General features: G+C 41.5%; 1 protein-coding gene across 3 annotated transcripts in view; it reads left to right on the plus strand.

The window, feature by feature from the left end:
* Nucleotides 1-27,141, plus strand: part of disp1 (dispatched homolog 1 (Drosophila)) — an 85,389-nt gene that overhangs the window by 16,973 nt on the left and 41,275 nt on the right. For all 3 annotated transcript variants that reach the window (XM_029462862.1, XM_029462863.1, XM_029462864.1), the window contains one exon: nt 14,479-14,554. The gene's annotated coding sequence lies outside the window, so the exon portion shown is untranslated. The remainder of the gene's footprint in view (nt 1-14,478; nt 14,555-27,141) is intronic.

Below are 27,141 nucleotides of genomic sequence, written 5' to 3' on the forward strand. Positions count from 1 at the left end.
GTGTGTTAGAGCGGCTCAGGGCACTTGGGCCCTTCCCGCTCCCTGCGGAGAGGTGTGCGCCAGCGAGACGGGAATCAGGCCTCTGCAGCTGCTCTCCTCTCCACAAACACACACACACTTGACAGTCCAAAACAATGTTCATTTCACATCTCTCTCAGCCCTCCCTCCATCTCACACTGTGTGCCGAGTTCTCTCGCTCTGTTCCATTTTCCACTATTGAGATGCTGTGCTAAAGGTTGCATTATCATAAAGACAAAAGAAGTGCAACATGAATGAACAAAGGACACTGCATCAAATTAAATCTTTTGTTCCCTGCCTACTGTAAACCAAGAGTGGTGGACAGTTAAAGACACAATTGTGACGATCAATTAACATTTCATTCAAATATAGGAAAAATTCTCAGATTCAAGCATCTCAAATGTGACAATGTCATTTTCTTGTTATATCATTGTAAATCACAAATATTTGGGGTTGTGAGACAAACAACCTGAAAACTTCACCTTGGGCTGAGGGAAACATTTATAGAGAACATGGAAATATAGCTGCAGGCTCGTCTAATTTAATATCACTTTGCTTAAACTAATAACCTTAAAGATTTTAATTTAAATAATGTCTGTTAAGTCACTATCTCTTGCCGAATGAGGAAACACAATGGTGATTGAGCCTCAGGCCTACTGATGAAAGCCGTTGTATTTACACTGTTAGGTGCAGGAGAACTTGGAGATTCTAACTTTAACATCTTTATCTAAATAAACGGTTTCTCTTGTAGGTTTCGAGAAGGATTAAAACTACAAACATTTTTTACTTCTGATTCTTTCAATTAATGCAAGAGGGTAACGGCCCCAAAACTGAAAACTTGTATAACCTTTTATAACCTGGACAGCTCCAGAAAACACACAGCAGGTGAGAGACATGATATTATTACAGTGTGCGGGGACGACGTGTTGCTCAAGGACACTGAAGCAGAGCAGATGCTGCTGTCAAGACTGCTCGAGACAAGCCCGTCAGACGGCAGCTGAAGGATCCTCTCCGAGTTCATGGTTCTGGTTCATGATCATTAAGCACAATGTGGTCATAAATAAGCACGGTGGAATCTAGTCTCATTACGGAGATGCACTGCAGGGACTGAATAGAAAACAAGTCTGCATTGCATTTAGAGTCCAGAGGCGGTCCGCTGCAGCAGCCCATCGTGAAGCATGGGAAAGAAGAACAGGAAAAAAGGGGAACATGCTTAAAACAAGAATCTTGACTTTCAGGGTAGGACTGGGAACTGTCTCTCCTCGGGGTAATTTCTCTGAATTCATGTTCTGTGTCTGGGTCTCAATACTGGAAGCTAGTTATTGTGCGTGCATGCTTTTTCAGTGTGTATGATGTCTGTGTGTGTGTGGTGTGTGTGTCAGGTCAGGTGTGAGTGTCAAAGCGGCACCAGCGAGCGTAATAGAGACGTGGTGGGGAAAGCAGCAGGTCTGACACCAATGGGCTCAATGATAAATGTGCGCTTTGACAAATGGACCCATAGAAATAATCCCATATAAGTACTCCTGTCTCTGTCTCACACACCACACACACATATGCACACACACAGAGCTGGCGGTAGTACTGTGCAGGAAACCGTATAACGGAAGATACTTAGGGCCAGGCATAAGGGAATAAAAATAATGAGAAGGTTTTTATTTATTTTTTTATTTCGAGGAATAATGTCGAACTTTCAGTATATGCGCCAACGCTAGTAGTTTGATTATCCTCAAACATTTGACGCTTATTCTAAACATTTTGACTTATCTCAACTTCATTCTCAAAATGGTATTTGAACTTTATTCTCAATAACTTCATTCTCCACATTTTGACTATTCTCGAAATGCAAAATAAATAAAGATTGTCCTAATTGTTGTACCCTTATACCTGGATGAGACATACACTACAGAAGAGTATTAGGGAATAGTGTTCCGTAGTGTAGGCATGTTCTGAAATGAGAGCACTTGGTGTTTTCTCAAACCTACGGTGTGTACTCTGTTGATCATCAAAGATGCCCTCTTTAAGAATAAAACACTGAAACAATAACGGGGCCCGTTTCTCCTGACCGACTCACTTCACACAACATCTGAGTCCACTCGACAACCCAAAACAAACTCTACATCAAATGGAAAACCGATACAGTACCACGAGGGAAGAAGGGCCAACAGGTGTCTGTGTGTGTACAGGTGTGTGTACAGGTGTGTGACACAGCGTGCATGGGTGAGACTGGCTGTGTGAAAATGTGCGGGCATGTGCAGATGTGTGTGTATGTCTGCGCGACATCCTCAGCCCAGTCTGTCCATGCCAACACTTGCAGAGCAGACATGAATGTGGACACATGAGGGTATGTTCCACTCCGTCGGGCATGTACAAGCATACTTATTGCCACCAAGGGTCTGTTTGCAATTTTTCTTTTCTTTTGATGTGAGAAAACAACTTGTTATTATATGACTCAAAAGGTGGGTACAGCTTTTTGGCAGCAGGAAGCGGGGCGGCAGAGAGGAACAGTAATGCTCAAAAAATGAAAATAAGTGGAAAGTTGTGCAGTTTCCTTTGGCTAATGCTGACTTTATAGCTGCTGTATATGTCCATAAATATTTATAAACAGTGTAAAATTGCTATAAAAGCAGACGAGGGGGGAAAAAATCCCACACCCTGAAAGTGACGGGGGCCCAGTGTTGGTCTGGCATTCATCTCAGAGTCATTAAAACTGAGGGGAAATTATTAGTGACAGGCTTATGGAATTACATCATGCTTCGGGTCAATGGGCCTCCCCATACGGAATAATAATGGGAGGACCAGAGGTACACCAATGATATCTGTAGCTCTTAGGGTTGGTGCCGATGCGTCAAGTTTAAGTCGGCTGTGTAAAACTGAAATTGGTGTGTGTTTCACAGGCAATGTGGCGAGTTTGTCCGCATTGGGCCGCGGTCGCCACAGTGGGGACAGGCCTCCAGTCAGAACAATGCACTCAGGGCAGCACTGACTGCAATTTACATCAGAGCTTTGGAGCTGGTTTACCTGTTCCATAAATTATTTCCACATTAGATGACAGATACACCGACTAACACCAAGATGAATCAATTCCAGAAGGCTTGGAATAAAATACATCCTCTGGATCTGATCTCTGAATCCCAACCATCTGCCAAGAATGTTGTTCTTGCCGTTTTCCACATTGTGCAGCGTCAATTTCATTCACAATGTGCCAACAACATAATGCATATGGTAATTGCAGCCTACCATTCATGCTAAATTGCCGTCAATGGGGAAGAATGATTCTCATATGTTGGCCCTGATTTACTGTGTACTGATTTAATAAAGAGCAATAAAAGAAAGCACCTTGTCAGGACCTTTCAGGCAGCTGAGACTACAGAAGAGAACTAGATTGATGGAACAAGATTCATCATTCAACATTCAGGCACAACTTTTTTTTGCATTACTGTGCTTTAAATTGGAGGAGCCAGATCTGAACTTAGTTTCCACTGTACATTCTAATATATTTTAGGTGTCTCTTTAAACACAATTTGCCAACTTTGAATGAACACACTCCAGTCAGTGAATGTCACCGACATTTGCACCCAGGGCTGTTTGACAATTCAATATCAAAATGAAAAATCCTTACTAATTTTTCAACGTGGCTTTTTCTACATTATTGCTAAATGAATCACGTTTTGTATTACTTTCATGCAAAAACAGAAGGGCTGAGCCTCAGCTTTGCATATAAATATGAGGTTGTTATCTCAAAATGACATTATAAACAGTTTGGTTGGTGTGAGAGAGAGAAATATATCTCTAGCATAAGCAGCCAGATTCAGTTTAATTATCATTCCTTACGCTAAGACTAAGAGAACTCACCACTCCTGTTGGTGTGAGAGTAACAGTGCTCTACGTTACAGTCGTAGGCTTTCCATGAAAGTATAACTTTGCATGCACCAGAATTCCAGAAGTCCACCTATGCCTGAAATGCCCACAACAGAGATTAAAGCAAGTGTCTCATAAACCCTTCACCCCCTGCCATTTCACACCATATCGGACTATTAATGTCTCGCTATGGATCTCATCTTATTAACGGCTACGGAGAGCAGCCGACATGCTGATACCCTTCATTTGCTTTCTGCCTTTGGACTCTTGGTTCACAGGGTGTATATTCTCATTAGCTAAGAAAATAAGAATAGTGTATTTATGAAATTGCAGCACCACATACCTTGGCCTTTGTTTCTACTGCAGCATCACATGGAAAGTCTGGTTTGAGTCACAACAGCGAAATATATTTAGCGACTGAGCCTCTCCAAAAATGTCCATACAGTTGAATGACTATCCGGAATGTTAACTGCCTAATTATCCCTCAAACTGAACATGTTGGAAGCACATGGTTGTAATATGCCCTGCGTTAGTCATTTAAGTGTTTCCTTGATCATACATTACATATTACATTCTGTGCTGAAGTAGAGGTATGTCTGCTTCATCTCTCCACAGCTGCAGCAGTGAGGCTTGAACATGGCCGTCTAAAGACGCGTATAGAGACAGTCTGCTTTCTACTTTTACCGTGTCTGCTTGCAGTTAATACCAGGTCCTGCTCCATGTGCCATGATAGATGTCTTTACATGAAAACATGGCTGAAAATTATTTTTAAATGCGTTAACAACATTGAAAGAAGGCCTTATCATCTTTAGTAAGTCTTCCATTCTTTTAAAGATTCCTTCTTCTTTTGTCTCCCTCAAAATCTGTCTCAGTCTTTCTTTCTGTACACATGTACCGTAAAACAATGTGAGGTCCATCTATCTGCCGCTTTCTGGCCGTTAATGTCACTGGGAGAGTGATGGCCCGTGACGCATGGAACAAAGACCCTCATCAGCATCGTCTTGTTCCCATACAGCTACAGCGAGGCCATTCCTCAACACGAGGCTATTATTGTGATGTACTTGGGTGGGGTTTAGTAGACATTAATCTTACTCAGCAGAGGAGAGGAGGGGGAGAAACTGAAGGAATTTGAATGTGTCTTAATGCTAGGGAAAAGAGACGGCATAATGCAAATCTCACCAACCACTGTTTGTCTGCTATCCTATTTAACTAACATTACATTAACATAACATGACACTTGACTTCACTTAGTGTTACAGTATGTTAAATAATGAAGATATTCATCCGTAAGAGTAAACTAGACTAAGAGTCTACAGCCACTCTATCAGATCAGTGAGTCTGAGACTAGGGCATGGCTGAACCCAATGTCATGACAATCGATCCAATACAAGAGTGTCACTCAAAACCACAAATGTCAACTCATGGAGGCGCTAGAGGAAAAGTAAAGGGTCATCACGGTCATTAGGATTTATCATCTGGGAACCATGCATGACTTTACAAAATGTTACAAAATGGCAATACATCTAACAGTTGTTGACGTTTTTCAGTCTGGACCGAAGTGGCGGCCGGACCGACCCACCGACATTGCCATCCTAGAGCCAACCAGCAGTGGGTTAAAAAGAGAATCAGCTCAAATACTAAATATATTTTGAGGTTGTCAAAAGTGTTATGGAATCTCAGTCCTAACACACTTGGTTATGGGTTTGCATTGGCATACAACCAAAAGTAAAATTGAGGTTTTATGTGCCAACAAAACTCACCAATTCACCCAATCTTGGATTTGCCTTACTTTAAGTGTCAGAACACAGGGAAGTTCTTATGATGTGATGTAACCACTAACTTAGGGAATGTATGCCATCTTAATCTTCCTGCAACCCGTCTTTAGGCCCCGGCTGACACTAGCCTTGCCTACAGAGCTTGCATGAGCTCTGGGCAAAGTCTCTTTCTCCTCCAAGCTGGCCATTGTTGTGGGGGATGATAAATATTTACTTTCCCAGCTTGGCAGGGAAATGAGTGGGAGGGGAGAGGGACCCATTGTGACAGAGGGATCAGAGACGCTGACAAGCCAGCAGGGTCCTTCCTTCCCCACTGGCACCTAAAACTCCAATACACTATAAGGCTCTGCACTGGGACAGGCGCAATGCCATTATTGGTTAGAGCTTGCATGTTTGTGTGTGTGAGTGTGTTATGGAGAGTCACAAAAAGACGTGATGGGAAAAGAGACAGGCACGACAGTCAAAAAGACAACCACAGAAAGAGACAGGCCCAGGGAAAAAAAGAGAGCGCTTTTGAAAAGGAGAGTGGAGAAGGTTCCCCTTTGAGGTCCGTTTACATGACAGACCACCAGCGGAACTCACAAGACAATAGAGCAAAGAGGACCACACAATACCAGACAATGCTAACTAAAAGAAAAGAGGCACTGGTGTTATGAATACACATGTCCCTCCAGGCTTCATCTCCCCACTTATCCACTTCTACACAAAAGAAACCCAAAAGTCATTTTTCAGAGGTAGAAACAAAACAAGGCTTTCCATGGACAGCCAAATGTCAAGAACTATATTTGTTTAGTTACACTTATTTACAATTTGAAAAAAGGATTGCTGCTATTATGGTCTGTGGGAAATCAGTAAGACAGAACATGAAGTCCTTACCAGCCGAACTTTAGAGTCAAACCTTCTAGATGGACAATTGGAGCTCCCAACCCCCGTGCCTCCTCACTCGGGATGTCAGTTGTGGTTAATTTGGCCTTTCGGTAGGCAGACATCCATTAACCGTAACTTTGAAGTGAAGTTAACCAGTTGGTTAACTTCACTTCAAAAGGCAAAGATGACGTGAAATCCAAGAGGCTTCCTTTTAGTCTGCCGCTTGTCTGTTTATTTTAGTTGGCTTTGCTAAAGTTTATTAATCAGGTCGGGTGCTGCGATCGATCGGCCACCAATCGTTATCAGCTGATATTAGTTCTAAATAGTTTGATAGCTGGGCTCTATAAAGGTCGATCAGAAGAGCAGATCCGATGACGCATCGATTTTTAATGAAACATTTTCAATTTGTCTGCTTTCTCATCTGCTCTTTAATTCGCTCTCAGAGCGACACAGCTGGACACATGCACGTACACGCATGCTTCGCGGAGCCGTGGTGAATGTGTCCTGTCTGAAAAGAGCAGAAGCTTCCTTTTGGCACCCATGTTGAATTAACATAAGCCTTTAGATCGTAAATTCATAGATGGATGCGTAACCGGTAAAAGTCCAAGTAGATAGTCCTCACTGTCCCCACAGAGCAGAGAAACTCCTTCTCTATTAATAGTCAGTGAGGAGTTAAAGGGAAAAGGAAAAAAAAAAAACAAAGTGCGTTTGGATATCGGTTACTGAAAAATTATCTTTCATGTAAACACTCACACATACATGTACAGTGGGTCAGCCAGGTGTCAAACACAGATATATAGGCTGGGCTTCCTACTAGTGTCAAGGCCAGATGATCTTTAACAAACCCTCAGCACCTACAACAATAAACAGAGCTCAGATTTGCATTGATCTGAATCCGTGCGTCTGTGCCTTTCCTTCATTTATCATTTCCTCTCCTGTTCCCGGTTATAAGATCTGTTTCCTGTCTGGAAAAGGCTTGGAACGTTTCTCTGACAATGGGCTGAATTATACATGAGACTGTTCAAATATATACTGTGGATCTTGAGAGAAACGTACAGCAGATACAACACCATATAGAGAAACTGTTAAGGTTTTACTATTAGGCTAACCATTAGGTGGAGGGAGTGTCTTTGGAGTTACTCTGTCAATGACTTCTCATTAAAACAGTAACATAGGAGTCAATGTGCCACAACCCAAAGACATTCAGCTTACTGTCATCACAATACTCACATTTTAAATGCTGGAACAAGTGAACATGGGAGTCATCAAAATCACGCTACACATTACTGATCTCCCCTTTTTGTTGGGAGGTAATACAGACACAACATATTTCACACTGAATCTGGCAACCTCAGTGCTTTTTGAGTGCTGACCACAATGTATATAGAGTATATAGAGTATAGCAAAAATATTATAAACAACAAAAGCTGGCCTCAAATGGTGTCAGATAGTTAGGCTTGTTAGTTAATGTGTGATCAGATATCCTGATAGAAATGTTATCTAATTTAAGACTGATTTTATTAAACAAACTTCTGCTGAACAGTTCAGCAGATTTTGTTGGATGAAGAAAAAGGTCTTTGTGATGCACCAGCACTGTTCTGGAGCTAAATGCTAACATTAGCATGCTAGAAATGCTCACAATGAAATGAGTCAGTGGATTACTACAGTCAGTAGGATTCATCCTCTGGGGACCATGAATCAATGTAATAGATGTTGAGATATAGATAAGAATGTTGCATTGATTGTATTATATAACCATTATTATCTAATTACTCGACAAGAACTTGGCTGGATATGACATCTGGTACGAGTCCAATATCCACACAATGAATATGCTTCATTGAACTTCTAATCAACGAGCATACTGATATTTTCCTCTAATAGCCTCTTTAGAGTCAAACCACATGGATTATTTTTATTGTTTTATATAACATGCAGGAAGTGCTCAGATGTGCTTGTCACATTGTAACAGTAATCAGGGTTTGGTGATGTGAAAGATTCGTCCATGGTCAGCACTCCGACGCAACTACTGAGCAGCCCAGACCTGTGCTTTTAGACGTTCATATCTACTATGAAGCCTTGAATGCAGAAATATACGTATGTTGGTGGATTATATCAGCTACATAAAGTGTATTGGCAGAATTGGACAATACGTTGGCTAATAGTGATAATGTGCTTACAATTAATTTCAACAAGTTCAACATTTTTGGAAAAGCAAGTCTTAGATTTTTAAAAGCATCTGTTACTGATACAAAGCTCTATCATATATTCCAAAAATGTTTCAACATTAGCAGTTTTTCATCACATTTAATGTCCCTTGATATTAATATGTGGTTTGGTTACACCAAGCACGGTTAATCATAAATGTAATTGTGGACATATTTCATGTAAAAATAATTCTGGCTGAAGCGCTGCCTCCAACTGAGCGTATGCACTGATGTCATTTCACTACACCTGTGTCTTGTTATATCGAGGAGTGGTGTTTTCCTAGCACCTCCCTATCACATCACAACACACACACACAACAGATTATTAAATCAACAAATCATAAACTTTAATGAAACATCTTCCTCGCGCCATCGCAGCTGACGCTTCTAATGAAGCGAAAAACATACGATTGTCTGCCAACATGAGGTTATGGACATGAAACGGTTGCCAGAGGCATCTGCAGACAGACATACTGTAGCATAGAAAACATCCCCAAACCATTCATTAGGCTAATAAAGCCCGCTGGATAACCGAGGCCATGGAGACGGAGCAGCAGTCATTTACTGCTCTCCACCATTAAAGTTAAGAAAGCTGTGCTGTGTGCTGTGTGCTGTGTGCTGTGTGTGTGTGTGTGTGTGTGTTGGAGAGGGGGGCACAATGAGCCGACTGCCAGGCACAGCCCAAATGTACAGTCAGCCTAGTAATCAAGGGTTCCCATGCACCAGACAGTCAACACAGCTGCTAGAGGAGAGCAGGGAGGGAGGATCCGTGGCTGCTTCCTGGCAGACTTGTTTGAGTCAGCAAGCTAAGAAACAATAGAAGCAATCACAAAAAATCTTCAAAGATGCTTTTTACTTTCCCTCCAGCCACCTTCTTTAGTTTTCTATCAATCAGTTGGTATTTGTGTGTATATTTGCGCAGTCCATTACTATCAACTGAGAATGGTTTGGTGATTCTGTATCTCATGTAATTCAAGTTACTGTGACATTTGGAAATGTCTGGGACCACCACACTAACATCAGAGGAATTTATTGCAGTATAAAATAAAGCGCCAATGGAAAGGTAAGTATGACGTGTTAGTAAAACAATGATTTAGTCCCGTCATCACTGAATCGATCAGGGGACAATGATTGTTTGAGCACATTGTAAGTTGGCTTTGTGGAAATTAATAGAGCAACATATTGCACTGAATTGCAAAGAAAATGTTCCAATAAATAATAAAAAGCAAGCCACTTTATCATTCGAAAAAGCACGAGTGAAAGCAGCACAAGTGAAATCAGCACGAGTGAAAGCAGCACGGTGGTGAAAAACCAGGCTGACGTTACTTTAGTCTGAAATTATGATCAAAGTATGAGTGTGACATTTTGCAGATGGAAACTCACTGTTTCTAAAGTACCCCAAAGGTAAAGTACGGCTGGAACCAATGATGAACATACTGTCGGGTCCAACCAGCGCACTGAAGACTCAGTGACTCACGAGGAGCGTTTCACATTGCATTGAAGTAAGTTAATAATTCTACTAACCAACAAATACCGTTCCAATTTGTTGACGACATTTATATTTAGCTCTTTTATCAACTCCCTCAAATTCTTCATGCAACCACCACAATGTTTTTCACTGTAATTTTGGTCTACTTGATTATGACCACAGTTTCCTTTAGGAAATGATGACACTCGAAAGGCGAGAACACATGCGGAGGAGAAGTTGATGTCAAAGGTACGAGAGTCAAAACACAGCCAGAAACTGCTAAGCATCACGTCAACAGAAATTCGATAATTAACCATTATTATTTGCAGATTTCCACTTTATGACCTGGCTTAAACAGAGTTAGGCTGGACTAAGGTCACTGTATACTTTCTCTATGGCTCTACAAAGCTTTTCAAAGGTTGTGAAGTCTATTAAAGGGAGAGTCCAAGCAGTGCAGGCAGGAGAAGCTGGGCAGCGCTGAAGCCTCCAGTTCGACAGAATCAACAACAGACATGGTTATGTTACAAAGCAGCCACAGCTGCTCCTTTCTAGCTGTTCTCCAAATTCACCCATCATCTTAAACACACACACAATAATTAATTAATCCAGGCACGCACACATTACAGTCAAACCTTTACACATGTGTGAGTATGTACGCATGACAAGGTGCACAAACAGGAACGAATACATCTATTCTTTACACACGCACACACACACACACAAAAACAGCCAGCCCCCCCTCCAACATCTTAACATGACAAGGATGTAAAGGAATGAGGAGGGGGGACAGACTGAGTACAACTTGAACCTGTGACTCTGAACAGAGAGAGGGTTGGTGACTGACATGGCCTGAAAGCTTTTCAGCAGGGCAGGTCAGAGCGAACCAGAAAGACAGATAGAGTGAGTGTGAGAGAGAAATGTGTTCTGTGTGTGCGCCTGTACTGGTGATTACCTGTGCATGCAAGGCTGCGCTGCTGCTGAGTTTAGATTTATACTTCAACATGAAGTCATGTGTTGGGAGCAGTGAAGGGACACAGTTCACCCTGAGCTGTTGATACTATTTTTTTGGTGGGGATAATTTGTGAACAGTTATACACCATCACACACGGGTATGGATTAAGGGTTATTTTGCTTGTTGGATGATTTGTGGTTATACCCGTGTGTGATGGTGTATAACCACAATCATCCAACAAGCAAAATAACCCTTAATCCACACCATCTAAAACTGTCAGAATTGCGTTTAAAACATCCAAAACACATCATCATTAAAACGTGGTTGAGAGATATATTGTTTCCTGATACAAGCTACTTCTCCTGGAATATGAATCCATTTTAAAAAGGTCTGCGAGGGCACTGTGAGCTGTGAGGCGTAGGTAAACACCTTTACCTGCTCGCTGACCCAGTTGTAGCGATGTGAAGAACAAACATCCTCACCCTTTTTACCGGAGGCTTGTCTAGACTCGCCAGACAGAGGCACGGGGGGAAGGAAGAGGACAGGAACGACTGCTTTACTGCTCGGCTCCTAACTCTCTTGTGTTCTTTATTAGGCTACATGAGATCAAGGAACATTGATGAAGGGTTACTTAAGTTAAGATACTCAGTACAGTGCTAAGCCAAGGGGAGGGACGCTTTCTTCAAGCAGCAACACCAAAATCAGGATCTAATGTGTTTCCTGTCTTGGTGAAAAAAGCTTGAGGTAAAATTGAACAAATTAGAAGCCCTGTTTTAGCCTTGGGAACCCTTTTTGAATGTTATCAGCCCATTAAATGGCCGTTATCAGTTGTTATCACTATCATTATAATTCTTTAGACAGGGCAAACGGCACATACCCGCACGTTGTACAATAGCCGTGGTTTTAAACACGTGGCTAACTATGTGAATTGAAACAAAACTACTTGCTTAAGATTCAGGCAACACAACTACTTTTTTAGGTTTTGGAGAAGATCATGGTTTGGGTTCAAATAAGTTTGATTACTACGTCACATACGTAAATTAAGTATGTTAACATAAGTTAACTAATGCACGTAACTTAAAATTAGACAATGTTGAGTTTTGGTTGTAAGTGAGTGCATGAACCCTACCGATAATTCTCTAGCTGAGGGTCAAGGAAAGTAGTGTTTTTAGATACATCCATACATGAATACATAAAACAGCTTAAACTAATCACCACAGCTATTTTCATCCAGACTTTCCTTCTTTAAACGGTCTTCAAAAGAGCATCAGGAACACACTTCGACAGGTGTGATGGTTGTCTACCTGATTACTATCTTTATCCATGTTCTTATAGAATCTCGCTCCACTTTCTAATGTCAACTTCTCTGACAAGTTAGAACAGAGACGTCTGTTAACGCTCAGACAAAGCAAGTGCCAATCATGACCGTTTGCGTGTAGATTAGGTGAAATAATGTACTGTTTAAAGAGAAACAGTGTAACATGTCTTTACCTGTAGGATGACAAAGGACCATGCTCTGCCATCTATTCATGCGTTCAGACTCAAACTCCTTACAGAAACAGGTTAACCTGTGAAGAGACACAAAGATAATATTTCATCTGTCACAGTTTTTATTTTTCAGGACACATTAGAATCATAGCTTTAAACAATAAATGATTCCACTGGAGTATAGATCAGCTGCACTGTAGCAAGAATGGGTGCATGTGTACTATAAATAGGAAATAAAGAATATTGCTAATTTTCCATGAAAATCCTTGGAAACAGAGACTAGCCTGCAAAACAAGTGATGGAAGACACATTGTTTGAATTGGCAGAGCAGAGAGGAGAAAGACAGAATGTGTTCACAAGCAGCTCCTGGGACCTCAAAGCCTGGTGGCTGCAATGCACCAGTACAACCGACACTAAAACCCAGACATATATGTACACACCTATTGTACGAAACCCACTAGTCTTTTTCCTCTACCCCTCTATTGACCCTCCAGCTGAAAGGTCACACCACTGCCGGGTCCCCTCAGTCTGAGGAGGTTCGCTTCATGGTGAAGATTACACCAGTGACAGAACAACACTCATTGCAGGAGAGATTTTAGGGTTATGATTGGTCAGGCGAGGAGAAGAGGAGATGTTTGATCAGAGGTGAAAGAAATAGACTATATCCCCTGCCCGTGGTGCCAGTCCAGGAAAGGTATATGTAGCCAAATAACAAGGATATGATATGTATTTTAAACAGGGTCTACAGAACAGAAGGCCATTCAAACCCAACATATGGTCCACATCAGCAATTACCAAGGTGTGCGTCGATAGGGAGAAGATGAAGAGAGTGGTAGCCACAGAGGGAGTTTAAATATGGACAGATGAGGAGGGACTTCTAGCCAATTTAGAGTTATGACCTCAGGTCAGAGGGACCTCGTTCCACTCAAAGAAATGAGTCAAAGTTCCACAAGCCAAAGTCTGAAACGGGGGCGTCGGGCGTTGTTGTTGTTGAGAGAGATTTGACGTGAACGAGGTCCCTCTGACCTGAGGTCATAACTCTAAATTGGCTAGAAGTCCCTCCTCATCTGTCCATATTTAAACTCCCTCTGTGGCTACCACTCTCTTCATCTTCTCCCTATCGACGCACACCTTGGTAATTGCTGATGTGGACCATATGTTGGGTTTGAATGGCCTTCTGTTCTGTAGACCTGTTTAAAATACATATCATATCCTTGTTATTTGGCTACATATACCTTCCTGGACTGGCACCACGGGCAGGGGGATATAGTCTATTTCTTTCACCTCTGATCAAACATCTCCTCTTCTCCTCGCCTGACCAATCATACCCTAAAATCTCTCCTGCAATGAGTGTTGTTCTGTCACTGTGTGTAATCTTCACCATGAAGCGACCTCCTCAGACTGAGGGGACCCGGCAGTGGTGTGACCTTTCAGCTGGAGGGTCAATAGAGGGGTAGAGGAAAAAGACTAGTGGGTTTCGTACATAGGTGTGTACATATATGTCTGGGTTTTAGTGTCGGTTTGTACTGGTGCATTGCAGCCACCAGGCTTTGAGGTCCCAGAGCTGCTTGTGAACACATTCTGTCTTTCTCCTCTCTGCTCTGCCAATTCAAACAATGTGTCTTCCATCACTTGTTTTGCAGGCTAGTCTCTGTTTCCAAAGGATTTTCATGGAAAATTAGCAATATTCTTTATTTCCTATTTATAGTACACATGCACCCATTCTTGCTACAGTGCAGCTGATCTATACTCCAGTGGAATCATTTATTGTTAAAGCTATGATTCTAATGTGTCCTGAAAATAAAAACTGTGACAGATGAATATTATCTTTGTGTCTCTTCACAGGTTAACCTGTTTCTGTAAGGAGTTTGAGTCTGAACGCATGAATAGATGCAGAGCATGGTCCTTTGTCATCCTACAGGTAAGACATGTTACACTGTTTCTCTTTAAACAGTACATTATTTCACCTAATCTACACGCAAACGGTCATGATTGGCACTTGCTTTGTCTGAGCGTTAACAGACGTCTCTGTTCTAACTTTGTCAGAGAAGTTGACATTAGAAAAGTGGAGCGAGATTCTATAAGAACATGGATAAAGATAGTAATCAGGTAGACAACCATCACACCTGTCGAAGTGTTCCTGATGCTCTTTTGAAGACCGTTTAAAGAAGGAAAGTCTGGATGAAAATAGCTGTGGTGATTAGTTTAAGCTGTTTTATGTATTCATGTATGTATGTATCTAAAAACACTACTTTCCTTGACCCTCAGCTAGAGAATTATCGGTAGGGTTCATGCACTCACTTTACAACCAAAACTCAACATTGTCTAATTTTAAGTTACGTGCATTAGTTAACTTATGTAACATACTTAATTTACGTATGTGACGTAGTAATCAAACTTATTTGAACCCAAACCATGATCTTCTCCAAAACCTAAAAAAGTAGTTGTGTTGCCTGAATCTTAAGCAAGTAGTTTTGTTTCAATTCACATAGTTAGCCACGTGTTTAAAACCACGGCTATTGTACAACGTGCGGGTATGTGCCGTTTGCCCTGTCTAAAGAATTATAATGATAGTGATAACAACTGATAACGGCCATTTAATGGGCTGATAACATTCAAAAAGGGTTCCCAAGGCTAAAACAGGGCTTCTAATTTGTTCAATTTTACCTCAAGCTTTTTTTCACCAAGACAGGAAACACATTAGATCCTGATTTTGGTGTTGCTGCTTGAAGAAAGCGTCCCTCCCCTTGGCTTAGCACTGTACTGAGTATCTTAACTTAAGTAACCCTTCATCAATGTTCCTTGATCTCATGTAGCCTAATAAAGAACACAAAGAGTTAGGAGCCGAGCAGTAAAGCAGTCGTTCCTGGTCCTCTTCCTTTCCCCCCGTGCCTCTGTCTGGCGAGTCTAGACAAGCCTCCGGTAAAAGGTGAGGATGTTTGTTCTTCACATCGCTACAACTGGGTCAGCGAGCAAGGTAAAGGTGTTTACCTACGCCTCACAGCTCACAGTGCCCTCGCAGACCTTTTTAAAATGGATTCATATTCCAGGAAGAAGTAGCTTGTATCAGGAAAACATATATCTCTCAACCACGTTTTAATGATGATGTGTTTTGGATGTTTTAACGCAATTCTGACAGTTTTAGATGGTGTGGATTAAGGGTTATTTTGCTTGTTGGATGATTTGTGGTTATACACCATCACACACGGGTATAACCACAAATCATCCAACAAGCAAAATAACCCTTAATCCATACCCGTGTGTGATGGTGTATAACTGTTCACAAATTATCCCCACCAAAAAAATAGTATCAACAGCTCAGGGTGAACTGTGTCCCTTCACTGCTCCCAACACATGACTTCATGTTGAAGTATAAATCTAAACTCAGGCAGCAGCGCAGCCTTGCATGCACAGGTAATCACCAGTACAGGCGCACACACAGAACACATTTCTCTCTCACACTCACTCTATCTGTCTTTCTGGTTCGCTCTGACCTGACCTGCTGAAAAGCTTTCAGGGCCATGTCAGTCAGCCAACAACTCTCTCTGTTCAGAGGCTCAGCAGGTTCAAGTTGTACGTCAGTCTGTCCTCCCTCCTCATTCCTTTACATCCTTGTCATGTTAAGATGTTGGAGGGGGGGCTGGCTGTTTTGTGTGTGTGTGTGTGCGTGTGTAAAGAATAGATGTATTCGTTCCTGTTTGTGCACCTTGTCATGCGTACATACTCACACATGTGTAAAGGTTTGACTGTAATGTGTGCGTGCCTGGATTAATTAATTATTGTGTGTGTGTTTAAGATGATGGGTGAATTTGGAGAACAGCTAGAAAGGAGCAGCTGTGGCTGCTTTGTAACATAGACCATGTCTGTTGTTGATTCTGTCGAACTGGAGGCTTCAGCGCTGCCCAGCTTCTCCTGCCTGCAGCTGCTTGGACTCTCCCTTTAATAGACTTCACAACCTTTGAAAAGCTTTGTAGAGCCATAGAGGAAGTATACAGTGACCTTAGTCCAGGCCTAACTCTGTTTAAGCCAGGTCATAAAGTGGAAATCTGCAAATAATAATGGTTAATTATCGAATTTCTGTTGACGTGATGCTTAGCAGTTTCTGGCTGTGTTTTGACTCTCGGTACCTTTGACATCAACTTCTCCTCCGCATGTGTTCTCGCCTTTCGAGTGTCATCATTTCCTAAAGGAAACTGTGGTCATAATCAAGTAGACCAAAATTACAGTGAAAAACATTGTGGTGGTTGCATGAAGTAATTTGAGGGAGTTGATAAAAGAGCTAAATATAAATGTCGTCAACAAATTGGAACGGTATTTGTTGGTTAGTAGAATTATTAACTTACTTCAATGCAATGTGAAACGCTCCTCGTGAGTCACTGAGTCCTTCAGTGCGCTGGTTGGACCCGACAGTATGTTCATCATTGGTTCCAGCCGTACTTTACCCTTTGGGGTACTTTAGAAACAGTGAGTTTCCATCTGCAAAATGTCACACTCATATCTTGATCATAATTTCAGACTAAAGTAACGTCAGCCTGGTTTTTCACCACCGTGCTGCTTTCACTCGTGCTGATTTCACTTGTGCTGCTTTCACTCGTGCTGATTTCGAATGATAAAGTGGCTTGCTTTTATTTATTTATTGGAACATTTTCTTTGCAATTCAGTGCAATATGTTGCTCTAATTAATTTCCACAAAGCCAACTTACAATGTGCTCAAACAATCATTGTTCCCTGATCGATTCAGTGATGACGGGACTAAATCATTGTTTTACTAACACGTCATACTTACCTTTCCATTGGCGCTTTATTTTATACTGCAATAAATTCCTCTGATGTTAGTGTGGTGGTCCCAGACATTTCCAAATGTCACAGTAACTTGAATTACATGAGATACAGAATCACCAAACCATTCTCAGTTGATAGTAATGGACTGCGCAAATATACACAACAAATACCAACTGATTGATAGAAAACTAAAGAAGGTGGCTGGAGGGAAAGTAAAAAGCATCTTTGAAGGATTTTTGTGATTGCTTCTATTGTTTCTTAGCTTGCTGACTCAAACAAGTCTGCCAGGAAGCAGCCACGGATCCTCCCTCCCTGCTCTCCTCTAGCAGCTGTGTTGACTGTCTGGTGCATGGGAACCCTTGATTACTAGGCTGACTGTACATTTGGGCTGTGCCTGGCAGTCGGCTCATTGTGCCCCCCTCTCCAACACACACACACACACACACACACAGCACACAGCACACAGCACACAGCACAGCTTTCTTAACTTTAATGGTGGAGAGCAGTAAATGACTGCTGCTCCGTCATCCATGGCCTCAGGTTATCCAGCGGGCTTTATTAGCCTAATGAATGGTTTGGGGATGTTTATCTATGCTACAGTATGTCTGTCTGCAGATGCCTCTGGCAACCGTTTCATGTCCAATAACCTCATGTTGGCAGACAATCGTATGTTTTTCGCTTCATTAGAAGCGTCAGCTGCGATGGCGCGAGGAAGATGTTTTCATTAAAGTTTATGATTTGTTGATTTTAATAATCTGTTGTGTGTGTGTGTTGTGATGTGATAGGGAGGTGCTAGGAAAACACCACTCCTCGATATAACAAGACACAGGTGTAGTGAAATGACATCAGTGCATACGCTCAGTTGGAGGCAGCGCTTCAGCCAGAATATGATTTTACATGAAATATGTCCACAATTACATTTATGATTAACCGTGCTTGGTGTAACCAAACCACATATTAATATCAAGGGACATTAAATGTGATGAAAAACTGCTAATGTTGAAACATTTTTGGAATATATGAATAGAGGCTTTGTGATCAGTAACAGATGCTTTTAAAAATCTAAGACTTGCTTTTCCAAAAATGTTGAACTTGTTGAAATTAATTGTAAGCACATTATCACTATTAGCCAACGTATTGTCCAATTCTGCCAATACACTTTATGTAGCTGATATAATCCACCAACATACGTATATTTCTGCATTCAAGGCTTCATAGTAGATAATGAACGTCTAAAAGCACAGGTCTGGGCTGCTCAGTAGTTGCGTCGGAGTGCTGACCATGGACGAATCTTTCACTATCACCAAACCCTGATTACTGTTACAATGTGACAAGCACATCTGAGCACTTCCTGCATGTTATATAAAACAATAAAAAATAATCCATGTGGTTTGACTCTAAAGAGGCTATTAGAGGAAAATATACAGTATGCTCGTTGATTAGAAGTTCAATGAAGCATATTCATTGTGTTGGATATTGGACTCGTACCAGATGTCATATCCAGCCAAGTTCTTGTCGAGTAATTATGAATAATAATGGTTATATAATACAATCAATGCAGACATTCTTATCTAATATCTCAACATCTATTACATTGATTCATGGTCCCCAGAGGATGAATCCTACTGACTGTAGTAATCCACTGACTCATTTCATTGTGAGCATTTCTAGCATGCTAATGTTAGCATTTAGCTCCAGAACAGTGCTGTGCATCACAAAGACCTTTTTCTTCATCCAACAAAATCTGCTGAACTGTTCAGCAGAAGTTTGCTTGAATAAAATCTAGTCTTAAATTAGATAACATTTCTATCAGGATATCTGATCACACATTAACTAACAAGCCTAACTATCTGACCAAACATTTGAGGCCAGCTTTTGTTGGTTGATAATATATTTTGCTATACTCTATATACTCTATATACATTGTGGTCAGCACTCAAAAAGCACTGAGGTTGCCAGATTCAGTGTGAAATATGTTGTGTCTGTATTACCTCCCAACAAAAAGGGGAGATCAGTAATGTGTAGCGTGATTTTGATGACTCCCATGTTCACTTGTTCCAGCATTTAAAATGTGAGTATTGTGATGACAGTAAGCTGAATGTCTTTGGGTTGTGGCACATTGACTCCTATGTTACTGTTTTAATGAGAAGTCATTGACAGAGTAACTCACAAACACACTCCCTCCACCTAATGGTTAGCCTAATAGTAAAACCTTAACAGTTTCTCTATATGGTGTTGTATCTGCTGTACGTTTCTCTCAAAGATCCACAGTATATATTTGAACAGTCTCATGTATAATTCAGCCCATTGTCAGAGAAACGTTTCCAAGCCTTTTCCAGACAGGAAACAGATCTTATAACCAGGGAACAGGAGAGGAAATGATAAATGAAGGAAAGGCACAGACGCACGGATTCAGATCAATGCAAATCTGAGCTCTGTTTATTGTTGTAGGTGCTGAGGGTTTGTTAAAGATCATCTGGCCTTGATCACAGTAGTAGGAAGCCCAGCCTATATATCTGTGTTTGACACCTGGCTGACCCACTGTACATGTATGTGTGAGTGTTTACATGAAAGATAATTTTTCAGTAACCGATATCCAAACGCACTTTGTTTTTTCCTTTTTTCCCTTTAACTCCTCACTGACTATTAATAGAGAAGGAGTTTCTCTGCTCTGTGGGGACAGTGAGGACTATCTACTTGGACTTTTACCGGTTACGCATCCATCTATGAATTTACGATCTAAAGGCTTATGTTAATTCAACATGGGTGCCAAAAGGAAGCTTCTGCTCTTTTCAGACAGGACACATTCACCACGGCTCCGCGAAGCATGCGTGTACGTGCATGTGTCCAGCTGTGTCGCTCTGAGAGCGAATTAAAGAGCAGATGAGAAAGCAGACAAATTGAAAATGTTTCATTAAAAATCGATGCGTCATCGGATCTGCTCTTCTGATCGACCTTTATAGAGCCCAGCTATCAAACTATTTAGAACTAATATCAGCTGATAACGATTGGTGGCCGATCGATCGCAGCACCCGACCTGATTAATAAACTTTAGCAAAGCCAACATAAAATAAACAGGACAGAGCGGCAGACTAAAAGGAAAGCTTCTCTTGGATTTCACGTCATCTTTGCCTTTTGAAGTGAAGTTAACCAACTGGTTAACTTCACTTCAAAAGTTAACGGTTAATGGATGTCTGCCTACCGAAAGGCCAAATTAACCACAACTGACATCCCGAGTGAGGAGGCACGGGGGGGTTGGGAGCTCCAATTGTCCATCTAGAAGGTTTGACTCTAAAGTTCAGGCTGGTAAGGACTTCATGTTCTGTCTTACTGGATTTCCCACAGACCATTAATAGCAGCAATCCTTTTTTCAAATTGTAAATAAGTGTAACTAAACAAATATAGTTTCTTTGACATTTGGCTGTCCATGGAAAGCCTTGTTTTGTTCTACCTCTGAAAAATGACTTTTGGGTTTCTTTTGTGTAGAAGTGGATAAGTGGGGAGATGAAGCCTGGAGGGACATGTGTATTCATAACACCAGTGCCTCTTTTCTTTTAGTTAGCATTGTCTGGTATTGTGGGTCCTCTTTGCTCTATTGTCTTGTGAGTTCCGCTGGTGGTCTGTCATGTAAACGGACCTCAAAGGGGAACCTTCTCCACTCTCCTTTTCAAAAGCGCTCTCTTTTTTTCCCTGGGCCTGTCTCTTTCTGTGGTTGTCTTTTTGACTGTCTGCCTGTCTCTTTTCCCATCACGTCTTTTTGTGACTCTCCATAACACACTCACACACACAAACATGCAAGCTCTAACCAATAATGGCATTGCGCCTGTCCCAGTGCAGAGCCTTATAGTGTATTGGAGTTTTAGGTGCCAGTGGGGAAGGAAGGACCCTGCTGGCTTGTCAGCGTCTCTGATCCCTCTGTCACAATGGGTCCCTCTCCCCTCCCACTCATTTCCCTGCCAAGCTGGGAAGAGTAAATATTTATCATCCCCCACAACAATGGCCAGCTTGGAGGAGAAAGAGACTTTGCCCAGAGCTCATGCAAGCTCTGTAGGCAAGGCTAGTGTCAGCCGGGGCCTAAAGACGGGTTGCAGGAAGATTAAGATGGCAATACATTCCCTAAGTTAGTGGTTACATCACATCATAAAGAACTTCCCTGTGTTCTGACACTTAAAGTAAGGCTAAATCCAAGATTGGGTGAATTGGTGAGTTTGTTGGCACATAAAACCTCAATTTTACTTTTGGTTGTATGCCAATGCAAACCCATAACCAAGTGTGTTAGGACTGAGGATTCCATAACACTTTTGACAACCTCAAAATATATTTAGTATTTGAGCTGATTCTCTTTTTAACCTCACTGCTGGTGTGGCTCTAGGGATGGCAATGTCGGTGGGTCGGTCCGGCCGCCACTTCGGTCCAGACTGAAAAACGTCAACAACTGTTAGATGTATTGCCATTTTGTAACATTTTGTAAAGTCATGCATGGTTCCCAGATGATAAATCCTAATGACCGTGATGATCCCTTTACTTTTCCTCTAGCGCCTCCATGAGGTTGACATTTGTGGTTTTGAGTGACATCTCTTGTATTGGATCGATTGTCATGACATTGGGTTCAGCCATGCCCTAGTCTCAGACTCACTGATCTGATAGAGTGGCTGTAGACTCTTAGTCTAGTTTACTCTTACGGATGAATATCTTCATTATTTAACATACTGTAACACTAAGTTGAAGTCAAGTGTCATGTTATGTTAATGTAATGTTAGTTAAATAGGATAGCAGACAAACAGTGGTTGGTGAGATTTGCATTATGGACCGTCTCTTTTCCCTAGCATTAAGACACATTCAAATTCCTTCAGTTTCTCCCCTCCTCTCCTCTGCTGAGTAAGATTAATGTCTACTAAACCCCACCCAAGTACATCACAATTAATAGCCTCGTGTTGAGGAGATGGCCTCGCTGTAGCTGTATGGGAACAGACGATGCTGATGAGGGTCTTTGTTCCATGCGTCACGGGCCATCACTCTCCCAGTGACATTAACGGCCAGAAAGCTGGCAGATAGATGGACCTCACATTGTTGTACGGTACATGTGTACAGAAAGAAAGACTGAGACAGATTTTGAGGGAGACAAAAGAAGAAGGAATCTTTAAAAAAGAATGGAAGACTTACTAAAAGATGATAAGGCCTTCTTATCAATGTTGTTAAGCATTTAAAAATAATTTTCAGCCATGTGTTTCATGTAAAGACATCTATCATGGCACATGGAGCAGGACCTGGTATTAACTGCAAGCAGACACGGTAAAAGTAGAAAGCAGACTGTCTCTATACGCGTCTTTAGACGGCCATGTTCAAGCCTCACTGCTGCAGCTGTGGAGAGATGAAGCAGACATACCTCGAATACATTCAGCACAGAATGTAATATGTAATGTATGATCAAGGAAACACTTAAATGACTAACGCAGGGCATATTACAACCAGGTGCTTCCAAACATGTTCAGTTTGAGGGATAATTAGGCAGTTAAACATTCCGGATAGTCATTCAACTGTATGGACATTTTTGGAGAGGCTCAGTCGCTAAATATATTTCGCTGTTGTGACTCAAACCAGACTTTCCATGTGATGCTGCAGTAGAAACAAAGGCCAAGGTGATGTGGTGCTGCAATTTCATAAATACACATATTCTTATTTTCTTAGCTAATGAGAATATACAACCTGTGAACCAAGAGTCCAAAGGCAGAAAGCAAATGAAGGGTATCAGCATGTCGGCTGCCTCTCCGTAGGCCTGTTAATAAGATGAGATCCATAGCGAGACATTAATATGTCCGATATGGTGTGAAATGGCAGGGGGTGAAGGGTTTATGAGACACTTGCTTTAATCTCTGTGTGTGGGCATTTCAGGCATAGGTGGACTTCTGGAATTCTGGTGCATGCAAAGTTATACTTTCATGGAAAGCCTACGACTGTAAACGTAGAGCACTGTTACTCTCACACCAACAGGAGTGGTGAGTTCTCTTAGTCTTAGCAGTAAGGAATGATAATTAAACTGATATCTGGCTGCTTATGCTAGAGAATATATTTCTCTCTCTCACACCAACCAAACTGTTTATTAATGTCATTTTGAGATAACAACCTCATATTTATATGCAAAGCTGAGGCTCAGCCCTTCTGTTTTTGCATGAAAAGGTAATACAAAACGTGATTCATTTAAGCAATAATGTAGAAAAAGCCACGTTGAAAAATTAGTAAGGATTTTTCATTTTGATATTGAATTGTCAAACAGCCCTGGGTGCAAATGTCGGTGACATTCACTGGACTGGAGGTGTGTTCATTCAGTAAAGTTGGCAAATTGTGTTTAAAGAGACACCGTAAAATAATGTAGAATGTACAGTGGAAACTAAGTTCAAGATCTGGCTCCTCCAATTTAAAGCACAGTAATGCAACAAGAAGTTGTGCCTGAATGTTGAATGATGAATCTTGTTCCATCAATCTAGTTCTCTTCTGTAGTCTCAGCTGCCTGAAAGGTCCTGACAAGGTGCTTTCTTTTATTGCTCTTTATTAAATCAGTACACAGTAAATCAGGGCCAAACATATGAGAATCATTCTTCCCCATTGACGGCAATTTAGCATGAATGGTAGGCTGCAATTACCATATGCATTATGTTGTTGGCACATTGTGAATGAAATTGACGCTGCACAATGTGGAAAACGGCAAGAACAACATTCTTGGCAGATGGTTGGGCATTCAGAGATCAGATCCAGAGGATGTATTTATTTCCAAGCCTTCTGGAATTGATTCATCTTGGTGTTAGTCGGTGTATCTGTCCATCTAATGTGGAAATAATTTATGGAACAGGTAAACCAGCTCCAAGAGCTCTGATGTAAATTGCAGTCAGTGCTGCCCTGAGTGCATTGTTCTGACTGGAGGCCTGTCCCCACTGTGGCGACCGCGGCCCAATGCGGGACAAACTCGCCACATTGCCTGTGAAAACACACCAATTTCAGTTTTACACAGCCGACTTAAGACTTGACGCATCGGCACCAACCCTAAAGCTACAGATATCATTGGTGTACCTCTGGTCCTCCCATTATTATTCCGTATGGGGAGGCCCATTGACCCGAAGCATGATGTAATTCCATAAGCCTGTCACTAATAATTTCCCCCTCAGTTTTAATGACTCTGAGATGAATGCCAGACCAACACTGGGCCCCCGTCACTTTCAGGGTGTGGAGTTTTTCCCCCCGTCGTCTGCTTTTATAGCAATTTTACACTGTTTATAAATATTTATGGACATATACAGGCAGCTAATAAAGTCAGCATTAGCCAAAGGAAACTGCACAACTTTCCACTTATTTTCATTTTTTGAGCATTACTGTTCCTCTCTGCCGCCCCGCTTCCTGCTGCCAAAAAGCTGTACCCACCATTTGAGTCATAATAATAACAAGTTGTTTTCTCACATCAGAAAGAAAAGAAAAATTGCAAACAGACCCTTGGTGCAATAAGTATGCTTGTACATGCCCGACGGAGTGGAACATACCCTCATGTGTCCACATTCATGTCTGCTCTGCAAGTGTTGGCATGGACAGACTGGGCTGAGGGATGTCGCGCAGACATACACACACATCTGCACATGCCCGCACATTTTCACACAGCCAGTCTCACCCATGCACGCTGTGTCACACACCTGTACACACACCTGTACACACACAGACACCTGTTGGCCCTTTCTTCCCTCGTGGTACTGTATCGGTTTTCCATTTGATGTAGAGTTTGTTTTGGGTTGTCGAGGTGGACTCAGATGTTGTGTGAAGTGAGCTGTCAGGAGGAGAAACGGGCACCGTTATTGTTTCAGTGTGTTTATTCTTAAAGATGGCATCTTTGATGATCAGACAGAGTACACACCGTAGGGTTTGAGAAAACACCAAGTGCTCTCATTTCAGAACATGCCTACACTACGGAACACTATTACCCTAATACTCTTCTGTAGTGTATGTCTCATCCAGGTATAAGGGGTAACAACAATTAGGACAATCTTTATTTATTTTGCATTTCGAGAATAGTCAAAATGTGGAGAATGAAGTTATTGAGAATAAAGTTCAAATACCATTTTGAGAATGAAGTTGAGATAAAGTCAAAATGTTGAGAATAAGCGTCAAATGTTTGAGGATAAATCAAACTACTAGCGTTGGCGCATATACTGAAAGTTCGACATTATTCTCGAAATAAAAAAATAAATAAAAAACCTTCCTCATTATTTTTATTCCCTTATGCCTGGCCCTAAGTATCTTCCGTTATACGGTTTCCTGCACAGTACTACCGCCAGCTCTGTGTGTGTGCATATGTGTGTGTGAGTGTGTGAGACAGAGACAGGAGTACTTATATGGGATTATTTCTATGGGTCCATTTGTCAAAGCGCACATTTATCATTGAGCCCATTGGTGTCAGACCTGCTGCTTTCCCACCACGTCTCTATTACGCTCTGCTGGTGCTCGCTTTGACACTCAACACCTGACCTGACACACACACACACACACACACAGACAGTCATACACACTGAAAAAGCATGCACGCACAATAACTAGCTTTCCAGTATGTGAGACCCAGACACAGAACATGAATTCAGAGAAATTACCCCGAGTGAGAGACAGTTCCCAGTCCTACCCTGAAAGTCAAGATTCTTGTTTTAAGCATGTTCTCCTTTTTTCCTGTTCTTCTTTCCCATGCTTCACGATGGGCTGCTGCAGCGGACCGCCTCTGGACTCTAAATGCAATGCAGACTTGTTTTCTATTCAGTCCCTGCAGTGCATCTCCGTAATGAGACTAGATTCCACCGTGCTTATTTATGACCACATTGTGCTTAAATGATCATGAACCAGAACCATGAACTCGGAGAGGATCCTTCAGCTGCTCGTCTGACGGGCTTGTCTCGAGCAGTCTTGACAGCCAGCATCTGCTCTGCTTCAGTGTCCTTGAGCAACACGTCGTCCCCGCAGCACTGTATAATATCATGTCTCTCACCTGCTTGTGTATTTCTGGAGCTGTCCAGGTTATAAAAGGTTATACAAGTTTTCAGTTTTGGGGCCGTTACCCCTCTGCATTAATTGAAAGAATCAGAAGTAAAAAAATGTTTTGTTAGTTTTAATCCTTCTCGAAACCTACAAGAGAAACCGTTTATTTAGATAAAGATGTTAAAGTTAGAATCTCCAAGTTCTCCTGCACCTAACAGTGTAAATACAACGGCTTTCATCAGTAGGCCTGAGGCTCAATCACCATTGTGTTTCCTCATTCGGCAAGAGATAGTGACTTAACAGACATTTATTTAAATTAAAATCTTTAAGGTTATTAGTTTAAGCAAAGTGATAAATTAAATTAGACGAGGCCTGCAGCTATATTTCCATGTTCTCTATAAAATGTTTCCCTCAGCCCAAGGTGAAGTTTTCAGGTTGTTTGTCTCACAAACCCAAATATTTGTGATTTACAATGATATAACAAGAAGAAATGACATTGTCACATTTGAGATGCTTGAATCTGAGAATATTTTCCTAATATTTGAATGAAATGGTTAATTGATCGTCACAATTGTGTCTTTAACTGTCCACCACTCTTGGTTTACAGTAGGCAGGGAACAAAAGATTTAATTTGATGCAGTGTCCTTTGTTCATTCATGTTGCACTTCTTTTGTCTTTATGATTAATGCAACCTTTAGCACAGCATCTCATATAGTGGAAAATGGA

The sequence above is a fragment of the Cottoperca gobio genome, chromosome 24, assembly GCF_900634415.1.
Source record: "Cottoperca gobio chromosome 24, fCotGob3.1, whole genome shotgun sequence".
NCBI classification, from domain to species: Eukaryota; Metazoa; Chordata; class Actinopteri; order Perciformes; family Bovichtidae; genus Cottoperca; species Cottoperca gobio.